Source organism: Equus caballus, chromosome 15 (genome assembly GCF_041296265.1).
Source record: "Equus caballus isolate H_3958 breed thoroughbred chromosome 15, TB-T2T, whole genome shotgun sequence".
NCBI lineage: Eukaryota > Metazoa > Chordata > Mammalia > Perissodactyla > Equidae > Equus > Equus caballus.
Window position 1 is genome coordinate 19,945,823 of NC_091698.1, and position 13,190 is coordinate 19,959,012.

Sequence of the window (13,190 nt, forward strand, 5' to 3'; positions counted from 1 at the left end):
GTATTTTTCCAGCACTACTCGCGGGCTGTGGGAAGTGACTGTGATGTGACAATGTGCTTCCTCGCCTGGGTTGCTGTCAGAGCTGGAGGCTGCCTGCTCGAAACCATGTTTCCACGGTTCCTTCCTCCTTTCTCCTGAATCCTTCACTCACTTCCTCCTGCGCCCCCCAGACATCCCTCTCTCTCTCTCTCCAGACGGCCTAGTTTGAGCCTTTAGGCTGGAGCCCATGAAATTGTTTCCTGCTTGATCAATTCTCTAACCCTGAGTCTGCATGGAAAAAGCACAAGAACAAAACAAAACAACCAACCAGCCAGAGCTGTTCACCCAAGAGAGAAAGGGTCCCGAGAGCAGAGATCCCTGAGCTTCAAGGCGCCTGGCTGCCTCTGAGCAGCTCCACAGCTCTTCTACAGCACCTGCTGGCCAGCACTGCTGGTGCCTAAGTGTGGAAGCGCCAATTGTCGTAATTCACCTCCCTTCCGTGCCACAAAATAAGTAAAAAGTCTCACAGCCTGAGCGCCTGGCACCTCTGCACCGGCGCTGGGCCTCCAGCCTCTTCCTGCAATTCGGCAGCAGGGCTGGCAGGCGGTTAACTGGTTGCCTCCACATCAAAGGCTGCCTTTCATGACTGCTGGCTAGGGGGAGTGGGAGGGGGACCCCGTGCAGAGCAGAAGGCAGCGACCCCTGGCAGGATGTCTGGAAGGAGAGATAAAGCAAACTGCAGAGGTATTTTAATAGACATGCTGTTTCCATTCTTCAGCATGTGTTTTTCATTCTGGTTTTGGTTACTTTTGACTTGAGTTATGGAGCTCTGTCTCTTGGTTAAGGTAACTTAGATGGGATTGCTTCTACACATCAAAAATGAGTACTGACTTTTTTGGGTGGGGCTGGGAATGATGGTAAGTGGCCAAGACACAAAGCACGTTGCCTTTCAGAAGGCTGGAAACTCTTCTCTTCCCTCTTCCTCGTGGGAGCAGAGAACCCATATTTCCAAGAGCTGAGAGCACTTTGACAAACGCAGATGGTAAAACATTACGTCCCCTGTAAAAAGCCAACCCGATGGTGGAACGGTGGGGCCAGTATACGGCCAAAGAGGAAGCAGACGCCTTTTAAGCAAAGGGGCAGGACAGCAAGATGAACAGTCTTCCTGCTACAGAAATGTGGGAGATTCCTCTGAGGTCTCAAGCAAGTACTTGCTCTCTCTCTACCTCAACCTCTTCTCCAAAATGCACATAGTGACATTTGTAAAGAGCTATAGTCAGAGTTTCTGAAACATGGTTTTGAGATCCTCAAGTGGCTTCTGAATAACTGAAAGCTGTACTACAATTTCCAGTCACTCAAAAAGCTGCCCCTTGCCTTTGCCTGAGCCATCCGGCGCTGTTGGCCTTTCCCAGCGCCTGGGTACCATGATCCCTCGATGCTACGGTAAAGACAGAAGCATCCTCACTCTGGGGCAGAGATCAGGAAGAGGAAGGAAAGGGAGGCCCAGGGACCTGGTGCTTGACACCACCGCCTGCGCCTGGCCCAGTGCAAACACCCTCAACTTTCATCAGCCTTTGAACAGACTCTGCCGGTTTCCCAAGTCTCCAAGCTTCAGGAAAAGGCAAGAAGCAGGAGAGAAAATCAGGGCTCTGACTTTGCTGTCTGAAGCCTCTACTCTGGTTTCCTCATTTTCTGAGGGACACAGTGTCTGTTGAACGAAAAATGTCAGAACGAAAAATAGTCATTCTGCAAGGATTTTGGTATCTTGGCCATTGCAACCCATGGTGTAACTTATCCAGACCATTGTTTTCTCAATCAAATCAAGAGGACATACAAATCAACCTAAAGACATCATTGAGTGGCAGTATTAAACTGCAGACAGTATTTCATTTCATGGAGATTTTCATCTGGAGCATTTTGTTATCAAAGAGAAGTCACATCTGTTAGGACAAAAAAAAAAAAAAGGCAGAAAATGTGTTTTAATAGTCCTGATGTTTTTAAGTGGCATGTGGTTCAGTTTGTAGGTTCGTGTCTAACCTAGAGCTATAATCCTGTAATGAAAAAGTAAATCAAACCACGAAGAAACTATAAATCAAAAATGTTGATCCTTGTATGTGAGCCATTGTTCCCATCACAATTTTGCTTCCTCAGTGGCTTTATCCTATCTAACACCAAGTTTCTTTCTACACTGGGCCCCAGCAATCCCCATGCCCGTGTCCATACATGACATTCATCTCCACACCTGTCTTGCCACCAACTTGGGAAAGCCAAGAGTTAGTTGTACTTCACAGGAATCCTTGCTATTCTCACCAATGACAACAGCATCTTAAAACCCCAAAAAGCAAACAAGTTACAAACACGAGCAAACCAACATGATTTTAAGCCAGAACAGCCAGTTCTTACCATTCCTTCTCCTGTCTGATGGCCTAGACCGCTGCTGGGCAAGTGTCGTTTTGGAGGACCTGCAACGTGAGCTGGGGGGAGCAGCCCCCCACTGTCTTCCATTACTGGGGCAAGTGCTCTGGGCTGACCCTGCACTCAACTACGGGACCCCAAAGAGGCGAAAAGCTGATGGGAACAAAAAGGCTTAATACTGAACTCTGGGCTAAACATAAAAACAGCGTGGTGAGCAAATAGAGATGTCTTTTCTGTTAAATCAAAGAAACAAATCTGGAAAACTAGATCTTGGAAATTGAGTCCCTGATGGAAGGGACTTGATTTATGAGGCCAGCACAGCACCGTGCCTGCCACTCAGTAGGTGTGCCTTGATTTAACAGGACAATTGCAATGCGGTGAGGAGGGGATACATTTGTCATGCTGCTCAGAAGAACGAGATTATTTTCCTTACCTCAGGCATTGGGCTTTCGGTAGCATAATTGTGAACCTAACACAACATCCAATGTCCAGTGACCATTCGGATCCCCGGCCTCCTCCTCTTAAACCCTGGCCTGTGACCTTAAAGAGAGCAGAGCTCTGCCACAATGCCCCAGATCACTAGCACCAAATCAAATTTACAAGGACTCTGTCCCAGGCACTCCACGTGGAGCTGGCCACCCTTCCAGGTTGGTGATAAGCTGGTAACTCTGGGACAGGCACCACATTCACTTTATTCTCACTTCAGAGACTTGTTTATCAAGGGGAGCCCGGACCACATGGAGTCCGACCAGAATCTACATCCCTCCCTTGAGTCCAATCTACGCATCCCACAAGGCCGCCAGCCACAGGGCCACCAGGCACCGGACCGCCGCTGGCTGCAGAGCTCCAGGGGCCCCATTCTCGGGTGTGGATGGAGCCCTTGCAGCTGGGGGGCTCGGCAGCTCTCGGGGAGACACACCATCTCTTCTCCCGGCCCCCAGCCTTCCAGTTCCTCCTCAGCCATCCTTCTCTCTGCCCACATGCATCAGATTCTTCCTCGTGTCACTGTTAACTATGAGTACTTTGCTCCTATTATCAGTAGAGGTGTTATGGGTTGAATTGTGAACCCCAGAATTCATACGTTGAAGTCCTAATCCCTGTACTTCAGAATGTGACCTGATTTGGAAATAGGTTGGCTGCAGATATAATTAGTTAAGTTAGGCGTGGGCTCTAGTCCAGTGTGACTGGTGTCCTTATAGAAAAGGGAATATCTGGACAGACACACACAGACGGGGAGAACGCCATGTGAGCATGAAGACAGAGGTCAAGGGGACACTTCTACAAGCCGAGGAACGCCAAGGACTGCCAGCAGACCACCAGAAGCTAGAGGACAGGCCTGGGCCAGACTGTCCCTCAGAACCAACCCTGCCGACGCCTTGCTCTCGGACTGCCAGCCTCTAGAACTTCGAGGCAAGGGTTTCTGTTGTTTAAGCTGCCCAGTCTTTGTGGTCCTCTGTTACAGCAGTCCTAGCTGACTAGTGCAAGGGGCATCCAGTGGCATCTCTCTCAGAAGATGAGGAATTGTCTTCTTGAAACCTTGGCCAGGGCACCCCTACCCCTCTCCACTGGACCCTCTCCCCTGGTCACTGTGATTGTCCAGTGAGGCTGAACTATGCGGCTTTCTACAGATCCACGTCTCAGCCTTTCTGAAGTATGAGTACAGGAAAACCTACCTTATACACAACGAATATTAAACGAACGAATAAAATGCCCATATACATCTCTACCAAGGAACCATATGTATAAATATACTTCATAGAGAGATAAGTCTTAAAGAGGAAAGAGAACACTGTACCTCTGCAAAAAACTTATCCACAGTTGTCTCCACAGAAAGAGAAAGTGAAGAACCGAGGCTGCTCCCTGGATCATCTTCAATAAGTGGAGATGGTACCTGGGTTTGTGGACCCACTTCTCTGAAGACCTGCAGCTCTGAGCTACCCGCTCATGACATCAAACTGTTCTTTTGGTTCTTGTTGGCGTTGTTAAGCCCATGGGTCTCTACGGCTTGTGTTCAGTAAGAAGAACATAAGCGGTTTCTGCTGGGAGGAGCGTGTCCCAGCGGTCCAGGCTATTTGCTCAGGTGTTCCCCTATCTGCCTACTACATCTTTCAAACCGGAAGGCCAAGCATTCAGGAAGGTCAGCTCGATCAGCCCAGCGGCGACTCGGTGATGAGCTTTGAGTGGCCTTCCATGGCCCTTTGCAGAGTCAAAAATGAGAACAGATATGAGACACCAGCTCTCTGTACTGCATATAAATCTCCACCATTGACTCACATGTTTGAAATCATTCCACCCCACCTCCATTACAAAACAGAATGACTTTCCAACATATGTGGTTTAATTCAGTGGTTCTCAATGTGTGGTCCCTGCACCCCTGAGTCCCTTTCAAAGGGTTTGTGAGGCCAAAACTATTTTCTTCGTAATAGTAAGGTGTAATTTGCCTTTTTCACTGTGTTGACATTTATATTGGGCACAAAAGCAGTGGTGGGAAAACTCCTGTGCCTTAGTGGGAATCAAGCTGGTGACTCCTGTAAGGGAGGCAAAACTTTACCTCTACCCTCTTAGAGTCTCCAGCTGGGCCTAAGAATTAAATTGACATAAGACAGATTAATAGGAGAAAAGCATACAGATTTTTGCACGTACATTGGAGCCTCCATAGGACAATGAAGACCAAAGGTGTGGCTGGCCCTAATCGTTCATATACTAGGTTGAACAAAGAGAGGCAATTGTGGAAAAGTAACTAAAATATATGAGGAGGCTTAAGGAAGATAAGAGGTATTTTAATAAGGTTTGTTTTTACATAATTCTCCCAGTCTTTAAGACCCTCTCTGATGAAGAGAATGTGTCTTTCCTCCCAGCACAGGCAGGACATCTTTCTTTCTTTCTTTTTTTTTTAATCCTTCAGTGCAACCCAAATTGACTTGGGCAGGCTTGAAAGTGGCATAATGCTTTATTTTGAAGATTTGCCCTGAGCTAACATCCGTTCCCAATCTTCCTCTTTTTTTTTTTCTCCCCAAAGCCCCAGAACATAGTTGTGTATCCTAACTGCAAGGCCTTCTAGTTCTTCTGTGTGAGACCCTGCCACAGCATGACCTGATGAGCTGTGTGTAGGTCTGCACCCAGGATCTGAACTGGTGAACTCCAGGCTCCTGAAGCAGAGTGTGCGAACTTAACCACTCAGCTACAGGGCCGGCCCCAGGAGGGAACCTCTCATATGAGATTTTCATCTCCCGCTTTCAGGAAAAAAAGCAGAGGTCAGAGGGCTCTTCTTGTATCTGCTATTTTTCAAGTGTCTTTAGCTCAAAATAATCCTTTTGCCAAAGTGACGTATTTTGGGTGGCCCATTCTGCCACCCTTGACTCCAAAGGATATGGGTAGTTCTTGTACCCTTCACCACCGAGCACTAGCAGGAAGAGGAAAAGTCCAGTCTCGCTTCCGAATGACCTTGATGAAACAGTAAAAATTACTAATTTCATTAAATGTAGACCCTTGAACACACATCTTTTTAATATTCTGAGTGACCAAAGGGAATGCATAAAACACATCTGTTCATGTCCAAGAACTATGGTTGTCTTGAGGAAAAGCAGCTGTGTAATTGCGCAACTTATGAGATGAACTAGACGCTTCTTCCATTTTTACTTGAAAGAATGGTTGACAGACAAACTATAGGTATTCAGAGTTTGGTAGCACACATTTTTCTCAAAACTGAACAGAATGAGCCTCTCGTTTCAAGGAAAGCAACTGAGAGTATTTGTTTTTAAAGATAAAATTTGAACTTTCAGGTAAAAATTAGCATTTTGGAAAATTCAGATCTGTCACTATGAGCTTGACAGCTTCCCAATGCAAAAAGGCTTTTCTGAAAAGACGCATGGTGGTATCAATGAAGGTGGTTTAGGGGGCCGGCCCTAATCCAGCATAGTGGTGCAGTGGTCAAAGTCCACGTGGTCTGCTTTGGCGTCCTGGGGTTCACAGGTTTGGATCCTGGGTGTGGGCCTAGCACCACTCGTCAAGCCATCCCACATAAAATAGAGGAAGATTGCAGATGTTGGCTCAGCAACAATCTTCCTCAAGCAAAAAGAGCCAGATTGGCAACAGATGTAAACTCAGTGCCAATCTTCCCCCAAAAAATTAAAAATAAAAGGTGGTTTGCTGACAGTGGATAATGAAATGTGTCAACATTTGGAGGATCAATATAACCAATATTTTCTTTTCTTTCTTTTTTTTTTTAAAGATTTTATTTTTCCATTTTCTCCCCAAAGCCCCCTGGCACATAGCTGTGTATTTTTAGTTGTGGGTCCTTCTGGTTGCAGTGTGTGGGACACCGCCTCAGCGTGGCCTGATGAGCGATGCCATGTCTGCACCCAGGAGCTGAACCCGCAAAACCCTGGGCCACTGACGTGGAGCACACGAACTTAACCACTCGGCCATGGAGCCGGCCCCAATAACTAGTATTTTCTAAATATTGCAAAATAACACGTAGGTAAAAGATCTATTTAAAGTTCAAGATAGACCAAATGGGTTTTAATGGAACCGAATATGAAAAGTTTCTTGATGCTGCTTCAGATTCCACATTGAAACTAATCTTTAAGAAACTACCTGCTGTCAAGTTTTAGCGTGGTATCAAAAATACGTATATTGACAATTACCTGAAATGTCTATCAAAATACTCCTCTCTTTTCCAACTACATATCTGTGTAGGCTGCATTTCCTTCATATATTTCAACCAAACTATATATCTCAACAGATGGAATGTAGAAGCAGATACTAGAATCCAACTGTCCAGCTGTCTTCTGTCAGAAATTAGAAAGATTTTCAAAAATGTGAAACAATGCCACTCTTCTCACTATTTTATTTTGGAAAATATAGTCATTTTCCAAGGAAAAATTTTATGTTAACGTGTAATGGGTTTATTACTGTTATTTTTTTTTTTTTTTTAAGATTTTATTTTTTCCTTTTTCTCCCCAAAGCCCCCCAGTACGTAGTTGTATATTCTTCGTTGTGGATCCGTCTAGTTGTGGCATGTGGGACGCTGCCTCAGCGTGGTTTGATGAGCAGTGCCATGTCCGCGCCCAGAATTTGAACCAACGAAACGCTGGGCCGCCTTCAGCGGAGCGCACGAACTTAACTGCTCGGCCACGGGGCCAGCCCCTATTACTGTTATTTTTAAATGAAAAATTTTTGGTTTGTCAGTTTTAATTTCTAATATAGTAAAAATCAGTAGCTCTAACTGACATAATATGAAAAGCTCTTTGGAATCCTGAATAATATTAAAGTGAGTTTAGAGGTTCTGAGAACAAAAAGGTTGAGAAGAGCTGGTTTAACTCAACTTGAAATTGATTGAGTATGGTTCCTCACACACTTTTGGTTCCCCTTAATACTCCTCACCTACCCCCACTGCATAAAGTCCTGAGTCACAGATGCATCTTTTGGCTTAAATAACCTAGATGAATGTACTGTGTGTGCTGTGCTTCCTCCACGGAATATCATTCAATTCGAATGACCCCTGCTGCTTAACTTGTGGGTAAGGCAACAGAGAAATCCTTCAGGAGCCGGCCCCATAACCGAGTGGTTAAGTTCGTGCACTCTGCTTCTGTGGCTCAGGGTTTCACTTGTTTGGATCCTGGGCACGGACATGGCACCGCTCAGCAGGCCACACTGAGGCAGCGTCCCACATGCCACAACTAGAAGGACCCACAACTAAAAATACACAACTATGTACTGGGGGACTTTGGGGAGAAAAAGGAAAAATAAAATCTTCAAAAAAAGAAAGAAAAAAGAAATCCTTCAGAGGTGCATGGATCTCTTGTGCTTTTAAGAAATTTGCTTTGGTTAATTTTTTTCTTTTTTGGTTCTATTTTATTTTTTTTTGTAAAGATTTTTTATTTTTTTTCCTTTTTCTCCCCAAAGCCCCCTAGTACATAGTTGTATATTCTTCGTTGTGGGTCTTTCTAGTTGTGGCATGTGGGACGCTGCCTCAGCGTGGTTTGATGAGCAGTGCCATGTCCGCGCCCAGGATTCAAACCAATGAAACACTGGGCCGCCTGCAGCAGAACATGTGAACTTAACCACTTGGCCACCGGGTGGGCCAGCCCCTTGGTTCTATTTTAGAAACAATTTTTCACTGGACTCATTTTCCCAACGCGTGCTAATGTGGTTTTCATAGACACAGTTTTGTTCTTGCAAACTGTGTCACGAATCATTCCACTGCCTATTGTGAAGTCTCTTTCCATCTCTGTTTAAAAACATTACCGAAATATATTATTTAAAGGCATTATTTAACTATCTTTGCTGTGAGAAGGGATGCCAAATTTTTATTTATTATTTTATTTTATTTACTAGATAATCAATGCGGACGGTAGAAAATTCAAAAGGGACAAAGGCAGAAATAATGAAGAGCAGTTCTTTCCCCAACCTCCATTTTCCAGCCTCCGAGCTCTCCTCCCCAGAGCCACCTATGATGGCCAACTCCTGCGCCTTTTCCCAGAGATATTCTAGACAGATTTAACGGACACGGAGCCTTTTCTTACACACAAATGGCAGCATAGTCCACACAATGACTTGCACCTTACTCTTTTCACTTAACGCTCTGTCTTGGAAATTGTTCCATACACCTTTGTTCCATATATAGGGATTCTGCCTCATTAGTTACAGCCGTGTAGTATTGCAATGTAAAGATGAATGGTTTATTTGACTGTCTCCTACCTAGCAACACTTAGATGCTTTCCCATCTGTTGCTACCGTATACAATGCTTTAATATCTGTGTACGTTTGTGTTTGTGTACAACAAATACATACAAGTATAACCTTCTGAGTCACAGCGTCTCTGATATGACATCCCTTAAACTACACTGTGTCACAGAAAATTATGTCATAGGCTACTGGGCGATTGTTAAGAAGCTACGTAGTGAGCAGCACTTAGCTTAGACGCTCACTGCTAGCATAGCTGCAGGAAGAGGCAGTGTTCTTCTTTCCTTTCAAAAGAGAGCGGAAAGGACAAATAAAAGAGAGTGGAAAGTTTCCTTCTGACTAGAAAAAAAGAAATCCGATTTTATGCTTCTTGATCTTGGAAAATCTCCGTGAGGTTTTGTCGGGAGGGTGGAGGGAGAGAGACAGCCTGGAGAGAAAGGGACGTGGAGAGGCTCCGCCTTTTTCTGAGAGTTTGTTTCTTGTGCTGGTGGAGAAGGAGAAACTACCAGGAGAGGCAGTGAGTGTTCGGAAACTGGTGACGGTCCAATTACTCGCTCTGGAGGCAGTGTGGATGGGAAAGCAGCAGGCTTTGGAGGCAAACACTCGCCTGATCTGAATCTTGTTTACACCATTAACTCTGACTTTGGGCACACCATTTAACTTCGGGGACTCAGTTTCCCCATCTGTGAAGCCTACCTATGTTGCTTCTTTTTATCCCCATCAGACTTCTTATACTACCGTCTCCACATCCTCAGTTGCCACTGCCTTCAACCTACTGAAATTTGGCGTCTCTCCCTATTCTCCACTGAAACGTATTTCAGAAGTCCTCCCAACCTCCACATTGCCACATCCAGCGGACTCCTAGCAGCCCCCAGCCCATTCAACACTATTGGCCACTGTGCCTAGAAATCTTCTACTTATTGACGCTCTCTCAAGGTTCCCCCATGCCTCCTTGAGGGTCCCTTCTCAGTGGTCTTTGTAAACACCACCTCCTCTGCCTGCCCCTTAAAGCTCAGAACTCCTGGAACTTGACCTTCGACCCACTCCTCACAATCCACATGCTCTCTTGGGTGACTTAGTGACTCTATTGAGTTGGTTTTTTAAACTACCATTTGGCTAATGACCCTTACATCCATATCACCAGCTCTAACCTTATCCCTGAATTTCATGTCCCTGCAAGTTTGGAAAAATTGTTTATTTGGATGGTTGTCCCAAAAGTGCTTCAGTTTCAATATGTCAAAACGGAATTCATCCTCCACCAGAAACTTGCTCTTTCTATTTTCTTGATGATGGTATCTTCTGGTTATCCAAGCCAAAGAAACGATCTTAGACGCGTCCTCAGTATCCAGTCACCTATGATAATTTCTGCTGACATTACGTCTTTAAGATTCGTGAGTGACACCCTCTCCTGACTCCCACTACTCCCACCCTGTTCACAGCGCGCCTCTTCTAACAGGACCAGGGCAGCAGCCTCCGTCCTAGGCTGGGTTTCCCAGGAGAGTCTGGGCTTTATGGAGGACGGGCCCCGGCAGGAAGTGGGGAAACAGGGCAGGGAAGAGGAGGAAGCCAAGCAAGGATGCAGGGTGAGGTCAAGCCCCAGCCTCAGCCTGATCCCCCAGAGGTCCTCTTGAGTGTAGATTGTGCCTTAAATTTGACCCGACTTGAGGAGGCAGCAGAGCGTTCGAGCTTTCGTTCTTTCGTTCTCACGCCAGTCAGTCATTGCTGAGGACACCTCAGGAGAAGGCAAGAAGCAGCTCCGGAGGGCAGGCCACACAGAAACAGCAGAAGGGACCCAAACGGCCGCACGGGATCTGGGCAGAGTGTCAACAGCACCTCCTGTACCTCCTAAAGGAGCCCCTGGTAGATTCCTGTACTTGAGCCAAAGTCATCTATCAAAATGAGAGAACCGGCCAGGTCAGTCTCTCACTTAAGCGGTTTCAATGACTTCCAATCTCCTCGCAGCACTCTCTGGAAACAGGCTTCCTTACCATCTTAAGAGGTTTCAGAATTAGACAAGGGGAGGGAGTCTGTGTGAAAATACATCCTCTCCTGAAGATTCACGCTGTATGCTGGTTCATTAAAGGCTCTGAAAAGTTCTGCAGTAAAGAAATCTGTTAACTTGTATAACCCGGGCATTACCAGCCCTGTCTGACCTTCACCCTTGTGCTTGCTTGTGTGAGCCTTGTATGAAGCACCATCCAGACACTGCTGTCCGCAGACCTGAGTGGGAGATGTTGGCCTGTAGGATAAAGCTCCTTAGCACGGAAGATGACGTTATGTCCTGGCCCCATCTGCTCTCAGCCTCGTCCCCGGCAAGAGTAAGGCTGAACTGTGGGCCAAGCCCTGCCCCAGTCCTTGATGGTCAGAAGGGCCTCTCCCCATGCGTGCTGTCCAACTGGTCACCTCTTGTCTGTCTGTCAAGGCTCAGGTCAGATGCCATCCCTTCCAGGAAGGCTTCCCAGGACCCTGGATCAGTCAGGGTTCTCCAGAGAAACAGCACCAAAAGAACCTAGAAGGAGAGAGACAGACAGAGAAAGACGCAGAGACAGGGAGAGAAATTTATTGTAAGGCACTGGCTCATGCGATTGTGGAGACTGAGAAGGCCCAAGATCTGTAGGGTGAGTCAGCCAGCTAGACACCCAGAGAACAGAGGTGTCAGTTGGAATTCCATAGCAGGGAACAAACCTGCGTCCCAGCTTGAAAGTATTAAGGCAGAAAGAACTCTCTCTTCTCAGGGGAGAGTCAGGCTTTTGTTCAATTCAGGCTGTCCAATGACTGGGTGCAATCTACTGCCGTCAGGGAAAGGAATCTGCTTGACTCAGGCTACCAGTTCACGTGCTAATCTCATCCCAAAACACCTTCACAAAAATACCCAGAATAATGTTTGACCAAATATCTGAGCACCCCATGGCCTGGTCAACTTGACATATAAAGTTAACCATGGCAGACCCTAATGTTGGGCTAAGCGCTTTTCTTATGTTCTCATCACTTCTACACACACACTCTCTCTCTCTCTCTTTTTTTTTTTTACCATCCTAACTATTTTTAAGTGTGCAGTTCAGTAGTGTTCAGTATATACACACAGTTGTGCATCGGATCTCCAGAACATTTTCATCTTGCAAAACTAAAACTCTACACCCAGTGAACACTAACTCCCCATTCCTGCCCCACCCACCCTCCGTCCCACCCGCCCCTGGCCACCACCAGTCTACTTTTGGTCTCTGAATTTGTTTAGGGACCTCACACAAGTGGCATCATTCAGTATTTGTCTTTTGTGACTGGCTTATCTCACTTAGCATCATGTCCTCAAGGTCCATCCATGCTGTAGCACGTGGCAGGTTTCCTTCCTTTTTAAGGCTGAATAATATTCCACCGTTTGTACGTACCACGTTTTGTTTATCCACTCATTCATCAGTGGACACTCGGGTTGCTTCCTCCTTTCGGCTATTGTGAATAATGCTGCCGTGAATATGTAAGTGCAAATGTTTCTTCAAGACTTTGATTTCAGTCTTTTTGGATATATACCCAGAAACGGGATACACTTTCCATATGGTAACCCTGACCAGACCTTATTGGGACTCCCTCCTTACTAAGCAGGCTCCCTCCCTTCCGGCTACACTGGACCTTAAGCTCTGGAAGGGATGGGCTGAGCTTCACCCCTCTTGGTGGCATTGTGAGGATGAATCACTGAGCAAACAGCAAGTGCCTGCCCAGTCGTTCCCTCCGGCCCACCCGCCTCATCTAATTGTGTGAGAAGGACATCACAGGAGCTTTGAATGTCAAAACAGTCCTAAGTTCCAAGATGGTTCACACATTCTTCATTTCAAACATAAGGATTCTGGGTGAGTAGGAAAAAAGGATTCCAGCTGAAACCAGGAACAGGAGACAAGGGCTATTAAGTTGTGCTTGAAAATAATTAACGAGAAAGAAATGTTTACATTATACTTTGTTTTCTTTAAAAGTTTGCTCTAAATGTGAGAGCATCGATCTTTGATAATATTCTTTCTAAAGTTATAATACATCTTTTATTTTCGGAAGTTACGTTTTAAAACTTTAACTCAAACAGCATTAGGAAATTATGCTAATGTCCTTTGTCTACAGTTTAGGAT

At 45.8% G+C, this 13,190-nt stretch overlaps 1 protein-coding gene across 2 annotated transcripts in view; it reads left to right on the forward strand.

Moving 5' to 3' along the window:
• The window catches only part of FHL2 (four and a half LIM domains 2), a 69,270-nt gene that overhangs the window by 10,304 nt on the left and 45,776 nt on the right, over positions 1-13,190 (forward strand). Inside the window, exon 2 of one of the 2 annotated variants that reach the window (XM_070236000.1) lies at positions 10,794-10,995. The exons of the other annotated variant lie outside the window; for it this stretch is intronic. The gene's annotated coding sequence lies outside the window, so the exon portion shown is untranslated. The remainder of the gene's footprint in view (positions 1-10,793; positions 10,996-13,190) is intronic. 2 annotated transcript variants of the gene reach the window in all.